Raw genomic sequence first — 23,375 nt, 5'->3', positions numbered from 1 at the left:
CACTTTCAGGTATGGGTTGGTTATATTTTTCTGGTGTGTAACAACTGCATAATAGTTTACAGGGAGCTTTAGTTTGAACATATCTGGTATATTTAAGGTCACTTCCTGTATTACAATTAAATTTCAGTTCTGGGTACAAAATTAATAGTTCTTCGTAGCTTCTCCAACCCCTTTTGAGGATTTTGAAGCACTTTCTCAATGAGTTTTAGCTTTCTCCAAAGTTTGGTTGGCCCTTAAATTCCCTGCATCTGTTTCCCCACAGTAATATGGGAAAATTACAGTGAAACCCCGCTATAACACGATGATTGGGGTCCAAAAATTTCAATCGCGATAAATGTAGGGTCGCGGTATAGCGGGGTTACCAAAATTTTACTATTTCAAGCTGGTCAGTTTCAAGCCGGTCAATTTCTCTTGGGAAGACAGCAGGGGAGACTGAAAGTTACTCTTTTATTTTTCTTCAAGGGGAATTAAAGAACTACATAATACATCATTGGAAAGTATCAGAGGGGTAGCTGTGTTAGTCCGGATCTGTAAAAAGTGACAAAGAGTCCTGTGGCACCTTATAGACTAACAGAAGTATTGAAGCATAAGCTTTCATGGGTGAATATCCACTTCGTCAGACGCATGTGGTGGAAATTTCCAGAGGCAGGTATAAATATGCAGGCAAGAATCAGTCTAGAGATAACGAGGTTAGTTCAATCAGGGAGGATGAGGCCCTCTTCTAGCAGTTGAGGTGTGAACACCAAGGGAGGTAAAACTTCTTTTGTAGTTGGCTAGCCATTCACAGTCTTTGTTTAATCCTGAGCTGATGGTGTCAAACTTGCAAATGAACTGGAGTTCAGCAGTTTCTCTTTGGACATGCTCTCCCGTTGACATAGCACTGTCTACACTGGGGGTTAGGTCGATATAACTACATCAATCAGAGGTGTGGATTTTTCACACATCTGAACAATGTAGTTATACCAATGTAAGTTTGTAGTGTAGACCTGGCCCCAGTAAATATACCCCCTAATGTTAAAAGAATGTAGAAGTGTGATTTTTGTTGTTGTTTTTTGTTGAAATAAGCTTTCCTTATGTCCATGGACTACTACCCCAAAATCTCAAAGTGAAAATAACTTTACTGAATTTTATTTGTATCAAACTTGAAGACATATTTTCCATCTAACCATAACCTGACAGAACAATAGAACACATCACTTTGGCCTTTTTTCAGAGACAAAATAAAAATGGCATCAGATATGATAAATGCTGCCTCACACCCATTAACATTGTATGCAGTGTTGCTGGACCTCACCCACCTTGTCTCACCCTTTAATATTATGATGCTTAATATTTTCCCTCTTAAATCCATTATTTCACTCTTCTGTTAAGGTCTGCTCTCTGCAAATGAGGAGAAAATCCTGAGAAAGCAAACAACAAAATATTTGCAAAATCATTTTAAAAACTCCAAGGGTGAAATCCTGGCCCCACTGAAGTCAATGGCAAAACTCCCATTGATTTCAAAGTAGGTCAAGATTTTCATCCCAAACATTAACACTGCACTGAGGGGTTTGTTTTCCCATAAGAAAGTGCTTTACATCTAGAATCATAGAATATCAGGGTTGGAAGGGACCTCAGGAGGTCATCTAGTCCAACCCCCTGCTCAAAGCAGGACCAATTCCTAACTAAATCATCCCAGCCAGGGCTTTGTCAAGCCGGGCCTTAAAAACCGCCAAGGAAGGAGACTCCACCACCTCCCTAGGTAACGCATTCCAGTGCTTCACCACTCTCCTAGTGAAATAATGTTTCCTAATATCCAACCTAGACCACCCCCACTGCAACTTGAGACCATTGCTCCTTGTTCTGTCATCTGCCACCACTGAGAACAGCCGAGCTCCATCCTCTTTGGAACCCCCTTTCAGGTAGTTGAAGGCTGCTATCAAACCCCCCTCATTCTTCTCTTCTGGAGACTAAACAATCCCAGTTCCCTCAGCCTCTCCTCATAAGTCATGTGCTCCAGACCCCTAATCATTTTTGTTGCCCTCCGCTGGACTCTTTCCAATTTTTCCATATCCTTTTTGTAGTGTGGGGCCTAAAACTGGACACAGTACTCCAGATGAGGCCTCACCAATGTCGAATAAAGGGGAACGATCACGTTCCTCGATCTACTGGCAATGCCCCTACTTATACAGCCCAAAATGCCGTTAGCCTTCTTGGCAACAAGAGCACACTGTTGACTCATATCCATCTTCTCGTCCACTGTGACCCCTAGGTCCTTTTCCTCCACCCCTGTCCTGGCACTGTTATAAGGTGACTCTGTCCCTTATCACTATCTTCCACTCTATGCCTTACACAGGAGACACCTTCCCCAAGATAGTTAATATACCCACCATCCTCTTTTCCTTCAAATCTCACCTGCAGGCCCACTACTGCCATGATGCCTACAAAAATCCCCCAACTGTGATTCAAAAGGCTGCAGGATAGTTGGAGGTTGCTGATATTTTAATCAGAAACAAAACTTAAGTTTTCCAAGAACTTGGAGACATCAAGTTGTGCAATATCCAATTTATGTAACAGTGGTCTTATTACCAGAACTAGAGTGGCCAACTTTCTGATTGCAGAAAACCGAACATCTTTGCCCTGCCCCGAGGCCCCGCCTCTTCTCCAAGGCCCTGCCCCCTGCTCACTCCATCTCTCCATTGCTTGCTCTCCCCCACCCTTGCTCACTTGCTCATGTTCATTGGACTGGGGCAGGGATTTGGGGCATGGGAGGGGGCTGAGTCAGGGGGTTGGGATTTGGGAGGGGGCTCTAGGCTGTGGCAAGAAATGAGAGTTTCAGGGTGCGAGAGGGGGCTCAGAGCTGGGGCAGGTGGTTGGGGTGCAGGAGGAGTGTGGGTTCTGGGAGGGAGTTTGGGTACGAGAGGGAGCTCAGGGCTGGGACAGAGAGTTAGGGTATGGGAGGGGGTTTGAGGTGTGGTTCCTGGCCAATGGGAGCTACAGAGCCGGTGCTCGGGACAGAGCACAAAGCTTTCCTGGCCACCCCTGAGCCTAGGGGCAACAGGAACATGCTGGCCACTTCTGGGAGTTGCGCTGGGCCAGGACAGGCAGGGAACCTGCCTTAGCCCTGCTGCACCACCAACCAGACTTTTAACAGCTCGGGCAGTGGTGTAGGATCCCTTTTTGACTGGACGTTATGGTCATAAACTGGACACCCGGCAACCCTAACCAAAACTAGAATTGAGAACAAATACTGGAACCACGCAACATACATTGCCTTTGAACAAACAAACAACTCTGTCTCAATACTTCTGTTTCTACTGTATCCTTTCTAAATCCAGTACAATACTTTCACCTTTAACAAGGAAAAGAGCATTTTTAGTAAGTCAGATAAATTCGTAAAGAGTAGCTGATGCTATTCAATATCTGTCCTTGACAGAAACTGTCATATCGCATCAGGTTCTGAATGTGTCCACTTAAGAAAATTATGGCCCAAGACATTTCTTATTTTGTTATAACAGCTGATGCAAACACTAAAGCAAATTATTAACAGTAATAATCTGTTATGGTAAATAAGGGAAAGGAAACAGGAAAATGGCAGTTTTAAAAATAACATTAGTGAACAAATAGTGGGATCTGACAAATGACGTCTAAACACAGGCTCATTGCCAAATGACTTTGGAAGAAGTGGGAAAAATTTGTGACATTGTGCAGTCTATATGGTTTTATAAAAACATAGTAAGAAGTGAATATAATGTAACTGGAATATGCTTCATGCAAAAGGTCTCTTGTAAGGTATCATTACAAAGCTTATAATCTACTGAGTCTGATCATCCTATTTGTATATATGTACCACTCTTGTATCTGAAACTAGAAATATGAAATATAACTCTGAGGGCCTAGTGTAATTATGCAAAGTGTGGGCCATTAATATTGGTTTGGAATCTTGATGACTCCCATTAACCAGGACCATTGTCTGCAGATGGCTGTGCTTACCTGTTAGTCTTCCTGTATATGTGTGTGCTGGCAACTGGGTAATGAAGTCTTGCAGTGACGTGATCATGTCACCTGACCTGGAATCCATCTTTAACCTGGGTGCTTTTCCAGTGAGGGTGGGTGGAAACCCAGAGGGACAAATGGTTCCCGCCTTATGCAAAAGATATATAAAGGAGTGGAAGAGAACAGAGTGGGAGAGGAACTATCATGAAGAATCCCCTAGCTATCACCTAAGCTGGAACAAGAGCTGTGCCAGGGGAAAGAATTGTGCCCAGGCCTGGAAGGTGTCCAGTTTGAGAAAAAACTTACTGAAGCATCTCTGAGGGTGAGATTATCTGTATTCAGTTTGATTAGACATAGATTTGCGCATTTTATTTTGCTTGATGACTTACTTTGTTCTGTCTGTTACTACTTGGAACCACTTAAATCCTACTTCCTGTATTTAATAAAATCACTTTTTATTAATTAACTCAGAGTATGTATTAATATCTGGGGGCGCAAACAACTGTGCATATCTCTCTATCAGTGTTATAGAGGGCGAACAATCTATGAGTTCTAAATCTAAAACGGATTTATTTGGGTTTAGACTCCATTGGGAGTTGGGCATCTGAGTGCTATAGAGAAGCACACTTCTGTGAGCTGTTTTTAGGGTAAACTTGCAGCTTTGGGACAAGTGATTCAGACCCTGGGTCTGTGTTGGAGCAGACGAGAGTGTCTGGCTCAGCAAGACAGGGTGCTGGAGTCCTGAGCTGGCAGGCAAAACAGGAATAAAAGTAGTCTTGGTACATTAGGTGGCAGCTCCCTGTGATCCAACCCGTCACACAATTCTCCACTAACTTGTATCTTGTGTAATCAATGAAATTTGAGCAAAGTGGATTTAGAAAGCTACCACAATCTGAGTCCAAGTGTAGTGACTACAAACTTGTTTTAAACTTTGTGAAAGTGGAGTTATATTGGCTCGGTGAAAACTAAAAATAGTTGCTTAGTATCTACTTTCTTAGTGTCTTAGTGCGATCTCCATTATTGTAGGCAATGCACCCATCATGGCCACCACTTCCCAATCTGATTATCCTCCTATGTGATTTTGTCATAATCTAGGATTATGAGCCATCTGGGGCATACTATCTTTTACATGTATTTAGATGGTGCTTAGCACCAGATACCCCTGACTGAGACTTCTAGGCACTACTGCAGCATAAAACACCAGCTCCAATTCACAGCACCAGCATTTCAGTACATTGCCATAAGCAGCTGGTGTAAACCATAGCAGCCCTAGTTTAAAAAGCTTTTAAAAGTTAAAAAGTTTCAAAAACCTTGCAATCCTTCAATAAAAATATATATACACATTACATTATAAGCAACTTTTATAAAAAACAGTGAATATCAGCTTTATATATATATATTTAAGTAAGAAATGGGTCTATCTGATAATATGAAACATTTCTAATTGTTGAAAATATACTTTAATAAATAATTTTATATAATATGGAAACATATCTCTTCTGTATGGGCTAAGGTATCAGTTTCTGGGATGGTTAACTCCTCTACTAGTGAACATAGGGAACATCAAGATTATTCTTCCCAGTTAGGTGATCAGTGTGTTTCTCTAGAATTGCTGAAATAGTAGCTAGGTCTGTGACGCTGCAGCCCCTATGTAACACATCAGGAAGGACAGGCAAGGGAACACACAGCGAGAGTAACACACTCTGTACCATGTAGTAGAGCAGGAGACCACATTGTGTTTTGGTCACCAGTCTATCCCAGTCATACCCCTATGTAGTCTGGAGTGTAAGAATGCTGGAGATTCAGAGAGGTGTTCCAGACTAATTTACAAACTGTTTTATCCACTGCAATGCAGATGTAGTACCCATTTTACATTGCAATCCAAAATCAGCCAGTGTAAATTGTCATTGTCTTTAATGGATCTATGACTATTGGGATCAACTGAGGATCTGCCTCAGAGCCACACAGAGGAGCCTAAAACTTTGGAAAATTTTGTACAGGAGAGTCTCATCTTATGCTGGGATTACGTTCCGCTGTCAGCGCGTAAAGCGAAAATCGCGTATAGTCAAAATTACATTGAGTGTAATGGTGGGCGGAATTGCCCGCACTACAGGTACAGTATTTAAATTGTTATTTTTTCTCTTTGTTTTTTGTTTTTGCCAGCCACGCAAAGCTGAATTCGCGCATGTTAAATGCACGTAAGATGAGACTCGCCTGTATCTGAAATGCATGCTTTATAACAGAATGGCTATGTTCTCTGTAAGTCTTGGTAGCCCATGGAACAATACCAATGTTAATTCACAGGCCTTAAACATTTCATGCACAAAAAATTAAACATTTCAATTCCAGTTACTAGAACTCAAAAAATAATAAAAGACCTAAAGCTCCCAGAAGTAATTAAGACTTTAGTTTTCATACTACCGTATAAGATTATATCTATAATTGTAATGTTTTCCTGGAATATCAGGCGCAGTATACAAATATTCAAAGATGTTATTGTGACAAACATGAACAATATTTCATTTCCTGAATAACTTGTAAATGAAAAAGATGGACTAAAAGTTGTATTTTATTTCCTGCTTTCTGCAGTCATTTTACAGCTTTAAAGCAATTCTTTTGTGATTGAGAGCTTTCCACATAGTTTAAACAGTAGAATTCTTTATAATTAGAAAGGGGATCATTAATGGTCTGAATAATGATATAATTTCAAATATCCACCACATACATGTCACATCATAAGAAAAAAGTCACAATCGTGGAGTTTAAGGCCAGAAAGGACCGCCAGATCCTCTAGTCCAGCGGTTCTCAAACTGTGGGTTAGGATCCTAACGTGGGTCATGACCCTGTTTTAATGGGGTTGCCAGGACTGGCTTAAACTTGCTGGGACCTGAGGTTGAAGCCAAAGCCTGAGCCCCACCACCCAGGCCTGAAGATGAAGCCTGAGGTCTTCAGCCCTGGGCATTGGGGCTGATTACAAGCCCCCTGCCTGAGACTGAAGCCCTTGGGCTTTGGCTTTGACCCCCCCATTCGGGGGCAGGGGGAGCAGGGCTTGGGCAGGCTCAGGCTTCGGTCCCTTCTCCTGGGGTCGTGTGGCAATTTTTGTTTTCAGAAGGGGATTGCGGTGCAACGAAGTTTGAGAACCCCTGCTCTAGTCTGACCTCCTGCATACCACAGACCACCAACACCACCCAGCGCCTGCACAGTAAACCCAACAACCAAAATTAGACCAAAGTGTTACAGCTCACAAGAGACTAGACTATTATGTGCCACAGGCAGAGAATAGGAGGGACCGAGGTGCACCAATGCCAGAGCCCTTGCAATGGCAGGGAATTAATTATTTAAGATATACGATCTTGGTGAGTGACCCATACCACATACTGCAGAGGAAGGCAAAAAATACCCCAAGTAGGGTGACCAGACGTCCCGATTTTATTGGGACTGTCCCGATATTTGCTTGTTTGTCCCGCCCCCCCCCATCCCTGCTCCTTCCTCCCCCTATTGGATCCCTCCCCAAATCCCCGCCCTGGACCCACCCCCAGTGCCACCCCTTCACTGCCCCATTGGATCCCTCCCCAAATCCCCGCCCTGGCCCCGCCTCTTCCCCAAGCACGCCGCATTCCTCCTCCCTCCCAGACTTGTGCTGATCAGCTGTATGGCAGCGCAAGCCTGGAGGGAGGGGGTGGCCCCCAGCACTCACCCCGCAAACTGCTCCAGTCTAGCTTCTCCAGGAAGGATGAGCACAGCCTGGCAGAGATCCCGCAGCGGCTGCCTCCGCCCGAGCCCCCGGTATAAGCAGAGGCAGGCCTGGGCCTCCTGCACCGCGCCCATGGCTCACGGAGCAGCCCGGCCGGCCTGGGCAGGGAGGGCGGCCAGGAAGCGAGCCAGGCTGCCCTGGGGATCTAGCACAGCACGTGGACTTGGCAGCTCCGGGCCGGGGCACGCTCAGCTGTTGCGGCCACCACAGAGTCAGGTGGAGACGGGGCTATGCCTCCTGGCCCCCCCGCATCCCGATATTTCATCTTTGTTATCTGGTCACCCTAACCCTAAGGTCACTGTTAATCACTGTTGACTGGGGGAAATTCCCACCCGACTCTACATATGGCGATCAGTTAAATGCTAAACATCTGAGCAAGTACCAGCTAGCTAAGCACTTGAGAGAGAACGTTCTGTGCCACCTCAGAGCCCTGGCCCACCCTGTCAGATATTCCATATCTGCAGCCATGGTCATCTCTGATGCTTCAGAGGAAGGAAATTAAAAACAAGAAAACGGGGGCATGGAGGGGGAATCTCTTCCTGACCCCTGCAGGTGATTGGCTACAGCCCTAAAGTTTGAGATTTTAGGACTATTGGACATGAACCAGAAGGGACCCCAGAGCTGGGGGAATTAAACTCAAATCTTCATAATAAATTTATAGAGAAGCAAACCTATATTATTTCTCCTTGTGCTTAAATAATACTTGTTGATAATGCCATCTGCTGGCCACTAGCAACATATCTAGGTACAGTACTGATTTTTTTTAAATGCAATTTCAATAATTCAGAATTCAGTTTGATGCTTTTATTGCCATAGTATTTAGAGATGTATGAACTTTCAGTCCTTTTGATTTCCATTTCTTTTACTAATATGTAAAATTGTTCATAATTAATACTTTTCATGACTTAACTTGAAGTGGGATATCTGACCATTCATTCTCTGAAATGAAGTTTGGACGCTTCTGAAGGAAATGGAACTCAAACCTGAGAATCAGCAAGGGAGCATGGAAGGCCAAGTATCTGAGGGAGTACCAGGCAATTATTACATCTTCCAGCCAGTATACCATAAAAACAGTATTAACTTAAACCAGTGTCAGCTGGAAAATCCAGAGATACAGTTTTAGGCCCTAATCCTGCAAGCTGCTCTGCATGGGTAGATGTGGGGGCTCTATAGGGGACAGGTGTCCCCCTGTATGGAGCAGCCTGAAGGATTACATTAACCTTTTAAATTTAAAATTGCCACTGTGTGCTTGCTCCCGTGCCCCATACTTCCCATATAGGCAAAGCTTCCAGTGAAGTACATGATCACTCTGATAGTGGAGTGCATCTAGGTATTGTAGCTTATTGTATAGTCATCTCTCATTCTTGGGTTTATAGACCCCTGCAGTGCCTGTGTGTACACAATAAGGACAAGTTAAGGGAACACTGTTGGACTTTAAATCAAACTGATTTAAAAAAAAATCCTTACTTCTGTCACAAACAATACTGGAAGAATTTTGAAGTCTAATGTTCCAATAATATAATTTACTTCTCTATTTAAGACATTTTTTTTTAACCTTTCATGTACCTTGGAAAACAAAACTAGACCAGTAATTTTCACACACTGGTTTCTAGTTAGTTTCACTTTGTTTACTCTGTACTAAAACACTGAATTGTTTGGTTGTGCTACAAACCCTCTAGCAAAATGTTAAACAAAACAAAATACCCACTCAAAGTTTTCATTTTTACAATTTTATGAAAATATTTCAGTTGGGTTAGGTTTGTTAAACTTAGAGGTTACTCCAAAACTGCCTACCTGTTTTCCTTGTCCATACATTTAATTTTAATATTTCTGGTTTCATTTCTTTTTTTAATTTACGGCTGAGTTTCAACTTACATTTTAAAAAATGTATGATCCCAGCTGATATAAAAGAGGTGTTCTATGTCAATTTTTTTTCTACTGAAGATTATGATACCTGTTAGTGACTACTTAGGGAATTCATAATACATGGATCATTAATGCATTACGACAGTAATGGCTCCTTTGCAGCCGTTACCATTTAACATGTAAATTTCTACCAGTTGAGTCTGTTATGGATATTAACAAGATAGTCTAAACTACTATGTCTATAATGGTGTCATGTAGTCAGAGACTCTCTAATTTGAAGATTCTTGACTAAATGAATAGATGGATAACTTAAGACAAACAAAGCAACAGTTATAAACAAATATTTTTTAAACTAAAGCACCTTAAAGGTCTAGTTCAATTCCACTTAAAAAGTCTCTCTCCTCCAGTGATCATTTTCAATGAGGAGAGCAAAAACGAGATTAAAAACAACTACACTATTTTTAACTCACTTCTGTAACCTAAATTTGCAAAGCTTTGTTAATGAGAGTTAAGGTTGTAAGTCTCTCATTTGAGTCCAGCTAACACCCAAAGTATGACATTACACTTTCCTCATAAAAATTCTGCAAGTTTTAATCAACTCCAAAATTAAAATGTCTGGAAATGAATAGCTAAGGGACCCAACCCATTCTCCACTGCCATATAATATTTCATCACAAACTATCACCTCACTCTTCTTCAACTTAGGGAGAAAATAGCTTTAGGAACACTTCTTACTCCTTAGTCTTGTTCTACTTTAGAAGAAAGTGACTCTTTCTGTGATGATTTACCTTTGTCACATATTAACGCAGACTCCCCCTCCCATTCCCCAGGTCTCTCTCATCTCACTCCCAAAACCTCCTGACAGCCTGGTATCCATCTATTTTCAGGACCTGAAATCCACTCAGGGCAGAGGTCTTCTTTACAGTCCCCAGGTAACAGCATTGTAAAAGGATCCTTCTTTGCCTGAACTACTGGGACAGGCAGCAGCAGCTTCAGTGATGGCCAGGGGAGTAGGGTTGCCAGGTGTCCAGTTTTCAACCAGAAAGTCCAGTCAAAAAGGGGACGTGGTACACCTGACCGGACACCAAATCCAGTTACTATGGGCAGGGAGCAGGGAGGCACTGGGTCATCAACCCGCACCAGCCTCCGCTCAGCCTAGGCCACGTCCTATCTGCATCTCATGGGTGGGCAGCAGGCTCTGTGTCAGGCTGCAGCTCCTATCCCAGCCCTGGGGACCGAGGGAGCCCAGCAGTGGGGGAGGGAGGTGGAGAGGATCAAGTATCGAGGAAGGGGGAGGGGGAAAGGAGTGAGGCGGGGAGGGCCTTGAGAGAAGAGGTGGAATGGGGCAGGGCCTTGGGAAAAGAGGCAGAGCATGGGTATCCAGTTTTTAAAAATTAGGAAGTTGGGAACCCTACAGAGGAGGGAAGTTGCAGGCGAGGAAGGGGGAGCAGCTCAATAAAAGGGATCCTGAGGGAACAGGCCAGTGTACAACTCAGCACACAAGGAATCCAGGGAGCAACACAGCATCCTCCCCAACAAGGAAACTGTCCCAGAATGCATCACACTACCAGCAAACAACAGAGTGAGTGTCCCTCTCTCAGCCATTCCTAGTGATGTAGGAATCACCATAGAGATAGTTTCAGTTCTGTATGTATTAGTGGGATGTAAATCTGCTGTTCACTCAAGACCCCTGAATTCCTCCAAAGCCTCATTGACCTCCACCTTCAACACAGCCCACTGCTTCCACTTTAATCCCCACTCACCTCATTCTTCCTCTTCCCACCTTCACCCCTATGCTTTTCCTCCCTGTATACTCCCCTGTTAACAATGCCTTATACCTGTATTCTTAATAAATTAAACATTAAACCACTGTTTTATTTGAGCTTTTCCATTTAGAAAGAGACAAAGGGGACAGACAAAAGTATCTATCATGTAGAAAGAAGAAAAATAATACTCTTCTAATTATTAGTGGTCAATGGAATTCAACAAATTAGAAAGAATGGAAAGACTTATGCAATAGCTTCAATTAACTTACTGTAATGAAACCAGTTTGTATTGAAAATATTTCTATTATTTCTTCTAGTAAAAGAGGTGTAAGCTGCTAGGAAAACTATTCCATATAGATTAGACATACAGAGCTGTTCCTTTTTCTTAAGAACATGTCCTGGGCAATGTTTAAGGCAATATGTAGCCATCTAGAGGGAAATGAGGTGGGATGTAAATTATAACCCATGACACCAAGAATACAAGTTTTATACTCAAAAGAAGAATATTAAGTTCTAGAGATTTTTGCAAATGTCATTTCAGTATTTCTTCAGCTTTGGGCAAAAGAACAGAATGTGTTGTTATATCTGCAGCCTTCTTTTGGGAATGACATCTCAAAAATTTAGCATATAGAAAGGTCAGCCTTGGACAAGGCTCAGTAACACTAGTCAAGCATTGTGAGGAAGGAAACTGAGTAAAGATTTACATATGATTTTTTTAAACATAAAACCATATTTTTCATTCAACCGCAGAGAAAGACATTTGTAGGTCATTCTGCAATTTGAATTTAATTTTGGTAACTGAACAATACACTAGACTGTTTAGTCACCTGTACATTTCCCTTACAGATACAATTTTGATGGCACACTATCCAAGAAATCTTCCAGAGGCAACATCTCTATCATATTCCCATCCAGGTCAAAATAGATTTTTAATAATGTCTGTAACTGATCATATAATACACAGTTGAGAAGAAATTTGAAAAGCCAGACTTTTTTTTTAAATACGGGTTCCCTAAACTTATTTTTGATTGTCCATTAACGAGATCTCAAAACAAAGAATATGCTTGTTTTTCTAATGTATGTTAAATTTCCTTTCAAAAGGATATTTTAAGCAATAACTTTACCCTATGCATTATTTCAGATATGATTTTTAGGAATCTCTATACTTTGGATCCTAAAATAGCAAGAACTTCATTCCCAAAACACACCAATCTATGTTAAATATTGGATTCCTCTATAACACAGACCACAATTGTTTTGACTATAGTAAGATTTTCAACTGAACCAGAGGGGAATGCTGCATCATGTATTATTATAGGCTTGGGGTGACATATTCCTCCCACAACAATAAGAATCATTTCACCGATGGGTAGGAAAAAGAATAGATATACATCTGTCAGATTCAGGCACCAGTTAATATTCATTACCTTTTGTGAGAGACATGCTTTCCATTCCATATGAAGTTCATGGATAACTTTATCACCTTAAAAGCTTTAGCCATAATCCTTAGCTGCAGCATGTTAAAATGATAATTTATCCTCAGGCTGTTCATCTCTAACTTTTTTAAAAAATAAGCAGAGTATTTGCTAACACCTTATAATGTTATTTTTCAAAATGGGTTATACTAGATTTTAATATCTAACTATTAAAAAGTCCATCCCAAGTGATTTTACAGGAAGAGTAAATGAGAAGTGATGTTGATCAGCAAATAAATCAAATCTCTACCATCTAGAAGTGTCAGATTAAATTTAACTCAGTTTAATTTGTATCCTCTCTGTCCCCACAAAAAAAACAGTTTTCAATTAAATTCGGAAGAAAGGGACTTCAGTGGGTTAAGGTGAAAGATGATGTAGCCTGCAAGCATATTGCTCTTGTGAACAGAGCCTTTTACATGAATTCACCTAATATGTGAAATCATCCAAATAATCATAACTAAAATGTGAAAAAGAGCTCTAACAGGATAGAGGCATTCTGAGCTATTGGGAAGTTTAACTTTGCAGATACAAGGCAGAGTTATTTATTCGAATAGCTGGTTTACTGTTGATGATTTTAAAAATTCAATTGTAAACTCTTCAGGTCAGCCACTGAGTATTTCTATGTATTCATACAATTCCCTGCTCAATGGATCTTGATCCTGACTGTGTCCTTAGGGGGTTAACACAGTATAAATAAAAATAGCAAACATGAGTAAATCACTTTTCCCTCCCAAAAATTAACATTGGTCTGGAACAGAGAGCTCCAAGTTTCTAACAAAAGGCCTGTCTTACAGTGAGATTGGAAATAATTAAGATTTATAGTTTTATGTAACAAGCTGATGCTCAAAGAGGATACCTGTTTGGCAGGGATTGGAGGAGGTGATGAAAGTCAGGAAAGGTGGGGACAGATCAAAATAGAAGTCAGGTACAACTGGATTTGGCAGCTAATGCTAACATTTCTGTGGGAAAGAGCAAGAGTGCGCACACACCTCCATGCATATGCTGAAAAACCAAACAAAGGCACAAAAAAGGAGTTGAGTAGAGAAATGAGAGAGAGATTTTGGGCCTTGGCACTTCCTTGCAACACTGAGCTGAGAATCTCTAAAGTTGTAGAGGTGAGAGCAAAGGTTTTTCTACTATAAGAGATTGCGAAGATATCTTAAAGCCATGTCTGGTAATGTCTGTTGTGGCTCCTCTGAATGGAGCTTTCTGTAGCATCTCTGCTGGATGGGTATATTTTGTTTAGCTTCATTTCGTGATCATCTTTCTCTATTTCTATTGTGTGCCAATAAAATCTGCTTATAAAATGGTTGGAAGTGGATCTGGAGTAGTTTTCAGTGGCAAATAATCACTGATGGGTACTTTGAAGAGAAACTGATTGAGCTCAGGGGAAGCAGAATGGGGAATAAATTTAAAGCTAAAGAGGACTGCAATGGAAAGGGTAGGAGCAACAGTCTCTCCCTTTGAGAATCCTTCCTTTTTAAAGGCCTTATTTTTAAACAAAACCCAAGTGTCACATGATCTGATGGGGTTGTGCATTCAATTCTTTGCAATGAAATTTATTAACCCTTCACTTCCCTTGCTGAGGATACAGCCCTCATTGACCCTGCCATAGGAAGTTTTTTCTTTTTAACTTCCCTCTCACATGGTATAATACAGTCTGACACATTACAAACAGCTTAAATATAGTTTTAACATGATGGAAAGCAGCTTTAAAATTAGACGGTAAAATGATGACTTCTTGTTTCTTCGCAACACTGAAGAGCCCTGGATAGGAGCATCCCTGCCCCAGGTAAACGTATTGCTGACTTAGGGCAAGTCTACACTACAAAAATTACTGCAGTGGTTCATGTCCACACTATGCTCCCTATAGATAGTGCTCATCCTCAACAGGAGCACTTCCCCTGACTTAACTGTGTGGGGCATTGTGGGGCACTGACAGCTAGAGTCCCTCCCACCCTGGGGCTGAAAGCCTGAGTTGTCAGCCTCCCACAGGGCTCACAGCTGCAGCTCCCGTGCTTCCCAGCGCTGACAGCGGGGCTGTCAGTCCCGGGGCTGGGGGGCTCCAGCTGGGAGTCCCTCACAGTGCTGCCAGTCTACACAGACACTGCATCGCCCTAATTACATCGACCTAAGCACTGTGCCTTTCCTGGAGGTGGAGTTATTAGATTGGTGTAGTAGGCAACTTACATCAGTGGGAGCAATGTTGTAGTGTAGACACTTACAGAGTTAGGTAAATGTAAGCTGCCTTATGTAGATCTAATTCTGTAGCATAGGACAGGCCTTACGTAACCAGTATCAGAAGTGCTCCTGTCATTAGCACACAACAGGGTGTGAAAGGAGTGTCTTGTACATTGTCTTCATTTAATCTTTAACTTCTAGAGCTCTTAGATGATCTTGAGCAAGTCTGTGTTGGTGCTGGCACTTTGAATGAATCTCTTACGTGCAACAGGACACCTATGTTATGCAGAAAAACAAGAAGTTTCCTCAGTATCACCTTACTAGAGGGGATTGGGCAGGGTATGCTCCCACCTATGAAGAGTGAGCAGAGGCCATGGCTCTCCTAATTTGTAGATGTTCTGAAATGTGTGGGGAAGAGGGTACATACACACAGGCCTAAACCATTTGTATAGAGATCCAGTACCGCACTCCTAACATCTAGATCCCCACTCCAAAGGCAGCAATCTTTAAGGAAATGCCCAAGGATTTACCGCAGAACGATACAGTGGTGAAAGGCTCTCTGCCCAACAATGTTCCCAGAACTCCTGGGCCAGGAATGTGCACAGATGATATGGAAGGGGGATTCCGTGGGGCTGGAGGGCAGGAAACTGTTGTGTTCTACCTCCTGCAGAAAAAAAGGTTTTAAATTCACAAGTTAATTCAACTCTGTTTCTAGAGCTATGTTGATGGGTTAGGCTGGTGACAACGAGAAATTGAACAGAGCAGAACTGCATAAGGAGAAAAGTAGTATTAGTGAGCGGTACTAACTAGACAATATCAAAGCAAGCAGAGAAAGAAGTTGTTTCAGACTAGTGTTTAAAATAATATACAGTAAAGTTAAAATTATTGAATAACACAGTGTGTTTAAATTGCAATTAATGGAATATTTCATTTTACCACTGGTCTTTTAGCCAAAGCCTAGCAGACACAATACACAGTCTCAGAGAAGATGCCAAACATCTTAAAATTTACTATGATTTTTCCCCGTAAATTTCTGTTGGCAGGCACATTAATATTACTGAACATTGAAAAAATAAAAAATTGTTCAATTGCATTTATGACAAATTGAAAGGTACATTTATAATCAATATATTCAGCATATATATCTTGTTCTTGAAGATTGTTAGGTTTTATTAGATAAAAGAGAGCTATGTGTTACCACCAGGCCCAGTCTGCATGGTCATGGGTCTGTTGCGAGAGGACCCAATTACTGGATCCTACGTATTTCCAAAGCAACTGGGTCTGGGTAGAGTCTAGTCACTGTTTCTAGCTGTGGGACTACAGGAAACACTCCCAAACCTCTTCTCTGATACCTTCCTTTGGGCCCAGGGCGCTACCATCCAGCCACTCTAAATCCTAATTTCAGTTTGAAACCTCCAAGCCCCGCGGTTGCTCACACACAAAGGCTGTGAGCAGTCTGGGTTCTTAGTTCAACCCTTTTTGTCAGGAAACGAGGAACACAGGCTTACCAAAGGAATTTCTTAACCCCTGAGATTTTGCTCTTATAAGCACTCGGTACTTACAGATCTTTGCAGAATAACAAAACTCTGAAACATACCCTCCCCGTGTCTGATCTTATGCCTCCTGTGAGTCTGAAGTTTCATAGAATCACAGAAATCTAGGATTGGAAGGGAACATGAGAAGTCATCAAGTCCAGCCCTCTGCACTGAGGCAGTACCAAGTAAACCTAAACCATCCTTGACATGCATTTGTCCAACCTGCCCGAACCCCTCCTGCACCCTGCCCCCCAACTCCCTGTCCTGAGCCCCCCGCTGCCCCCCCCCTGCCCCCCCACCCCCCTGCCTTAAGCCCCCTGCTTGCACCCTGCACTCCTCCTGCACCCCAACCCCCTGCCCTGAGCCCCCTCCTGCCCCCTGCCCCACAACTCCCTGCCCTGAGCCCCCTGCTTGCGCCTCGCACCCCAACCCCCTGCCCTGAGCCCCCTCCTGCCCCCCAACTCTCTGCCCTGAGCCCCCTGCCACACCCCACACCCCTCCTGCACCCCAACCCCCTTCCCCCTCCTGCACTCTGCATCCCTCCTACACCCCAACCCCCTTCCCTGAGCCCCCTCATACACCCTGCATCCCTCTGCCCCAATCCCTTTCCCTGAGCCCCTTCCTGCACACCGCACCCCCTCCAACATCCCGCACTCCCTCCCACACCCCAACCTTTATGATGTTTCCCTTTAAAAAAAAATGCCCTGGGTGCACACCCTAATGAAATGTGCTGCGCACGCCTATAATCCTACCCTGTGTTTCCTGTCTTTTAACCAGTCACTGATCCATGAGAAGACCTTCCCTCTTATCCCATGACTACTTACTTTGCTTAAGAGATTTTGAGAGACCTTGTCAAAGGCTTTCTGAAAATCCAAGTACACGATATTCACTGGATCTCTCTCATCCACATGCCTGTTGATACCCTTAGAGAATTGTAATAGATTGAGGCATTATTTTCCTTTACAGATGCTGTGTTGACTGTTCCCCAACATATCTATGGGTCTGATAATTCTGTTCTTTACTAAAGTTTCAACCAATCTGCCTGGCACTGGAGTTAGGCTTACATGTTGGTGAGAGAGACAAGCTTACAGATCTGTCAATACAAGGATTGCCTCTACAGCCTTTTTTAAAAATTGGTGGCACATTAGCTCACTTCCAGTCATCTGGTACAGAGGCTGATTTAAATGAAAAGTTACATGCCTCAGTTAGCAGGTCTGCAATTTCATATCTGAGCTGTTTCAGAACTCTTGGGTAAATGCCATCTGATGCTGGCAACTTATTATTGTTTAAGTTAGAGACACAAGGTGGATGAGGTAATATCTTTTATTGGACCAACTTCTGTTGGTGAGTGAGAGAAGCTTTCAAGCTTACACACAGCTTTTTTTTTCAGGTCTGGGAAACATACTCAGAGTGTCACAGCTAAATAAAAGATGGAACAGATTGTTTAGCATAAGTAGTTAACACATATTTCAAGGGACCATTCCAGGTGCAGTGGTCCTTTAACATTCCTCCAATCATGGGGTAAGGGGGGGGGATTGTTAGAAGGTTATAGTTTGTTGTAATAAGTCATAAATCCAGTGTTTCTGCTCAGTCCATGATTTTTAGTGCCTACCAAAGTTATGAATGTAAGGTCCTAGGTTCATCTTTTGAAGGTATTGTGCAGATTTCCTTTGAGAATGAGGACTGAGAGGTCAGATATAGAGTGCTTGTTTTGTGAAAAGTGTTCACGCACAGGTGATCTGATGTTTCTCTCTTTTATCATTTTCCTGTGTGAGTTCATTCGAGAGTGTAGGTACCTCTTCCAGTGCACTAAACGCCTCAATAACAACTATGGGGGTGAAACCAGGCCACCCTTGAATGAACTCATGCAGGAAAATGACAAAAGATGAAAGCACCAGATCACCTGTGGGTGAACACTTCACAAAACAAGCACTCTATATCTGACCTCTCAGTCCTCATTCTCAAAGGAAACCTGCATGCCTTCAAAAGATGAGCCTGGGAGCTTAAATTCATAACTTTTCTAAACACTAAAAATCATGGACTGAATAGAGATACTGGATTTATGGCCTATTCCAACAATCTATAACCCACTAACAACCCCCCTGCCCCAAGCTGCCCCCCCCCTCCACACACACACTTCCATTCCTCTCCCCTCCTCACAATGATTGGAGGGGTGTTAATGGGCCACTTCACGGTGAATGGACCCTTGAAATATGTGTTAACTACTTATGCTAAACAATCTATTTCCACCTTGTATTTAGCTGTGACACTTTAAGTACATTTCCCAGACCTGAGGAAGACAGCTGTGTAAGCTTGTCTCTCTCTCGCCAACAGAAGTTGGTCCAATCAAAGGCCTTGGCTACACTCGCGGATTCACAGCGCTGCCGCAGCAGTGCTGTGAAGCGCGAGTGTAGTCGCGCCGCCAGCACTGCGAGAGCTCTCTCGCAGCACTGCAAGTACTCCTCCTCTCCGAGGGGAATAGCTTGCAGTGCTGCGAGCGAGCGTGCAGCGCTGCAGGCGCTGATTACACTGTCGCTTTACAGCGCTGCACTCGCTGCGCTCAGGGGGGGTGTTTTTTCACACCCCTGAGCGCAGCAAGTGCAGCGCTGTGAATTGCCAGTGTAGCCAAGGCCAAAGATATTACCTTACTCACCTTGTGCCTCTAATATCCTAGGATCAACACAGCTACAATACTGCATACTGATTAATTTATCAATTTGTTCCAAAACTTCCTCTACTGACACCTCAGTCTGGGACAGTTCCTCAGATTTGCCACTTAAAAAGAATGGCTCAGGTATGGGGCTCTCCCCCATATCCTCTGCAGTGAAGACCAGTGTAAAGAAATCATTTAGCTTCTCTGCAACAGCCTTGTCCTCCTTGAGCACTTCAATTGTCCAGTTGTACAACTGACTGTTTGGCAGGTTTCCTGCTTCTTCTGCACTTAAAACAAGTTTTGATAATTTTTGTGTCTTTAGCTCATTCTTCAGTTCTTTTTTGGCCTGCCTCATTATATTTTTATAGTTAACTTGCCAGAGTTCATACTTCTTTTTATTTTCCTTGCTAGGATTTGACTTTCAATTTTTAAAAGATGCCTTTTTGTCTCAAACTACCTTTTTTTTTTTACTATGCTGTTTTACCATGGTAGTATTTTATTGGTTCTCTTACTTTAAAAAAAAAGGGATATACATTTAGTCTGAGCCTCTTTATGGTGTTTTGAAATAGTCTCCATGCAGTTTGCAGGCATTTCACCCCTGTAACTGTTCCATTTAACTAGCTTTCTCATTTTTGTCTAGCTCCTCTTTTTGAACCTAAGTGCTACTGTGTTGCATTTCTTTGGCATTTTTCCCCCTACAAGAATGTTAAATTTAATTACATTATGGCCGTTATTACCAAGCATTTCCCAGGACTTACATAAAATACTCCTGTCCGTGCATCCCAGAATAATATTAGCCTTTTTTTGCAACTGCATCACACTGACTCATATTCAATTTAAGATCTACTATCAACCCCAAATCTTTTTCAACAGTACAACCCTTAGCCAGTTATTATCCATTTTGTACTTATTGATTTTTTCCTTCCTAAGCATTGCTCTTTGCACTTGTCTTCATTGAGTTTGTGAATATTTCAGGCTGTCAGAGTCCATGCTACCCTCTCTGTCCTGCAATAACTTGTTATATGTGGTAATGGTCGCTCCCCGCTGCTCAGAGCAGCATTGTGGTTTTAAGTTGAGTCTGTCTCTTTGCCATGTGTTCCACTGGGATACTCCAGCCTCCTCCACCAGTCATGCTTGCCCCATCTACAGAGCCCTGTGTAGAAAAAACATTGTTCCATGCTGTGGGCCTGCATTTGAGAAGCCTTCAAAGTCAATGGCCCTAGATTACAGTATTGATGGCTTCTCAGTGATAATCCTTCAGGAGGTGTCAAGCACCTTCCCTGGGCAGAGCACTCTCTGGCATGTAATACAATAAGCTGCCCTCAGGAAAGCTGAGACTTGGGTTCAGCACTAAATGGAGTTCATAATTTGATACTGACATAGCCCCATACTATGCAAATTCTATTAGAATACATGGTCTAGGGGAAACTAAGGCATCGCTCCTGTAAGCCACTCTCTGTGGGTGAACCTCTGGGCTCACATAGAATCAATACACAGGCTTAAGTTTATTTAATCCATAGCTGAAAAAACCTTTGCTATCTTAGAGTGCCAAGACAATTGAGTTGTTCTGTTTTATCATAAAACTTCAATGACACTAAAAAGCAATGACACTGGAGAAGACCAAGCCTTTTTAGCCATGCAGTCAGTAGCTTCATCCTAACTAACTTGATAGATTGACACCTGACCTGCTAGAATATTTATCATGCAATAGCAGTCTTGTGTAGACAGACCTTGCAGAAACTGCATAGGGCAACGTGTCTGGGGAAAGTCACATAATAACTAGAAGTAATAAATGTCAGAAATAGAAGCAGTAGGCCAGACAATTATCCCTACAGACAAATTTTCACTTGAGACATCAGATGAAATTATAACAGCTTCAGACAGAAATATATAATTTACCAGATGGTACACAGTGCTACTGGCGGCCACCTGAAGGGCTTTCATTTGTCATATGCTGACCTACATTTGTGTTCTGTTTCCAAAGCTAAATGCAGCTACTGGTCACATCTGCTTCCAGAAAATGTTTGGCTACTAATAAATTTAAGGTTCCAAAACTACAACTTAAGTTTATTAAAATAATGAATTTACTAATTAAGCATCAGGATGTTGTTGTAGTCATACATTACGAGAAGAGTGTCCTATAAACTCAAGTACTTTCAATGCATACTTCGGGCCTCCTCAAGAAGTATATAATTGGCACAAGAGATGGTAGACTTCGTGTTGGGAGCTATAATCTCTGTAGGTGAGACCTCCCTTGTTGTGATAGGAATAGTGATCTGCCCCATTTTATGCAAACTAGGAGCAAGTTCCAAGCTTCTGGAAAATTGCCAGTGCAACCCTCTGTTGGATTAGGCATCCATACATTACTACCTGATTAGTGCCTTGCAGCTTGCCTGTAGCTGAACCCAAGTCATATCACTATAGGGAGGTGCTGGGATGCCATGCTTCCCTAATCACCTTCACCATCCCCACAGGTGGGAAATCTATTGTAGCTGGTGTCTCCTAGACATTCCAGCTGTTTCTGGTGAAATAACAGCACCCGCATAGTATTTCTCTCCTCCTTGGCAAAAGCTCTGTCATAGAACTTCCTCTTTCTGCCAAAGTTCTACACAGAAAATCTTTTAACTATCTGCGCCTTATATAATTGGTGATCTGTGAACATATATGAACAGTCCAGTCCCTACCCAAAAGGGTTTACCAAACAAACAGATGAATGGTGGGAAAAGAGGATATAAATACAAATCATTAAACTTGCACAAGCAGTGAGTGTAACAGACAGCAGGAAGGTGACAGGGAGGATGAAGATAGATAGAGAGAGAGAGAGAGAGAGAGAGAGAGAGAGATCACATAGTTACACATGTTTGCTTTACGCACAACTTGATGATTTTAAAGCAGCAGAAAGTTGGTTTTCTTTTTTGGTGGTTTGGGTTCTGTAGTTTCCACATCAGAGTCTTGCTCTTTTAAGATTTCTGAATGCATGCTCCACACCTCGTCCCCCTCAGATTTTGGAAGGCACTTCAGATTCTTAAATCTTGGGTTGAGTGCTGTAGCTATCTTAAAAATTTCATATTGGTATCTTCTTTGCATTTTGTCAAATTTGCAGTGAAAGTGTTCTTAAAACGAACAACATGTGCTGGGTCATCATCCAAGACTGCTATAACATGAAATATATGGCAGAATGTGAGTAAAACAGCAGGGAACATACAATTCTCCCCCAAAGAGTTCAGTCAGTCACAAATTTAATTTTAACGAGTGTCATCAGCATGGAAGTATGTCCTCTGGAACAATGGCCAAAGCATGAAGAGGCATATGAATCCTTAGTGCCTCTGGCAATAAATACCTTGCAACGCCAGCTACAACAGTGCCATGCCAACGCCTGTTCTCACTTTCAGGTGACATTGTAATTAAGAAATGGGAAGCATTATCTCTCATAAATGTAACGAAACTTGTTTGTCTCAGCAATTGGCTGAACAAGAAGTAGGATTGAGTGGACTTGTAGGTATTAAAGTTTTACATTGGCTTGTTTTTTAATGCAGTTATGTAACAAAAAACCCTACATTTGTAACTTGCACTTTCATAATAAAGAGATTGCACTACAGAACTTGTATGAGGTGAATTGAAAAATACTATTTCTTTTATCATTTTTACAGTGCAAATATTTGTAATCAAAAATAATATAAAGTGAGCACTGTACACTTTGTATTCTGTGTTCCAATTGAAATTGAAATATTTAAAAATGTAGGAAAACATCCAAAATATTTAATAAATTTCAATTGGTATTCTATTGCTTAACAGTGCAATTAATCACAAGGAATTTTTTAAATTGCAATTAATTTTTTGAGTTTATCATGTGAGTTAACTGTGTTTAATTGACATCCCTACTGTAATATGTTAGGGTTTGAGGTGGTGTCTAGCATGTGGGTCAGTGGAGGCAGAGGCAACATGTAACTGTTGATAGTGAGCAGGCACAATTTAAAGGTTCTGAAGGGCACATGACTGCCCCCCATGTTGCCTCTGGGTGCAGGAACCTTTCAGCTGCAGTTCCCTAGGCCAGGGCAGCCAATCCAACGGGCTCCTGGGGTCTGGGGCCACAGGAGTGAGGAGTACATGACACTGGGCCAGCCCTGGCCCCGGGAAAGGAACTCATAGCAACAAAGTTTCTTTCCGGAG

The sequence above is a fragment of the Trachemys scripta genome, chromosome 5, assembly GCF_013100865.1.
Source record: "Trachemys scripta elegans isolate TJP31775 chromosome 5, CAS_Tse_1.0, whole genome shotgun sequence".
Taxonomy (NCBI): domain Eukaryota; kingdom Metazoa; phylum Chordata; order Testudines; family Emydidae; genus Trachemys; species Trachemys scripta.
This window is presented reverse-complemented; position numbering follows the sequence as displayed.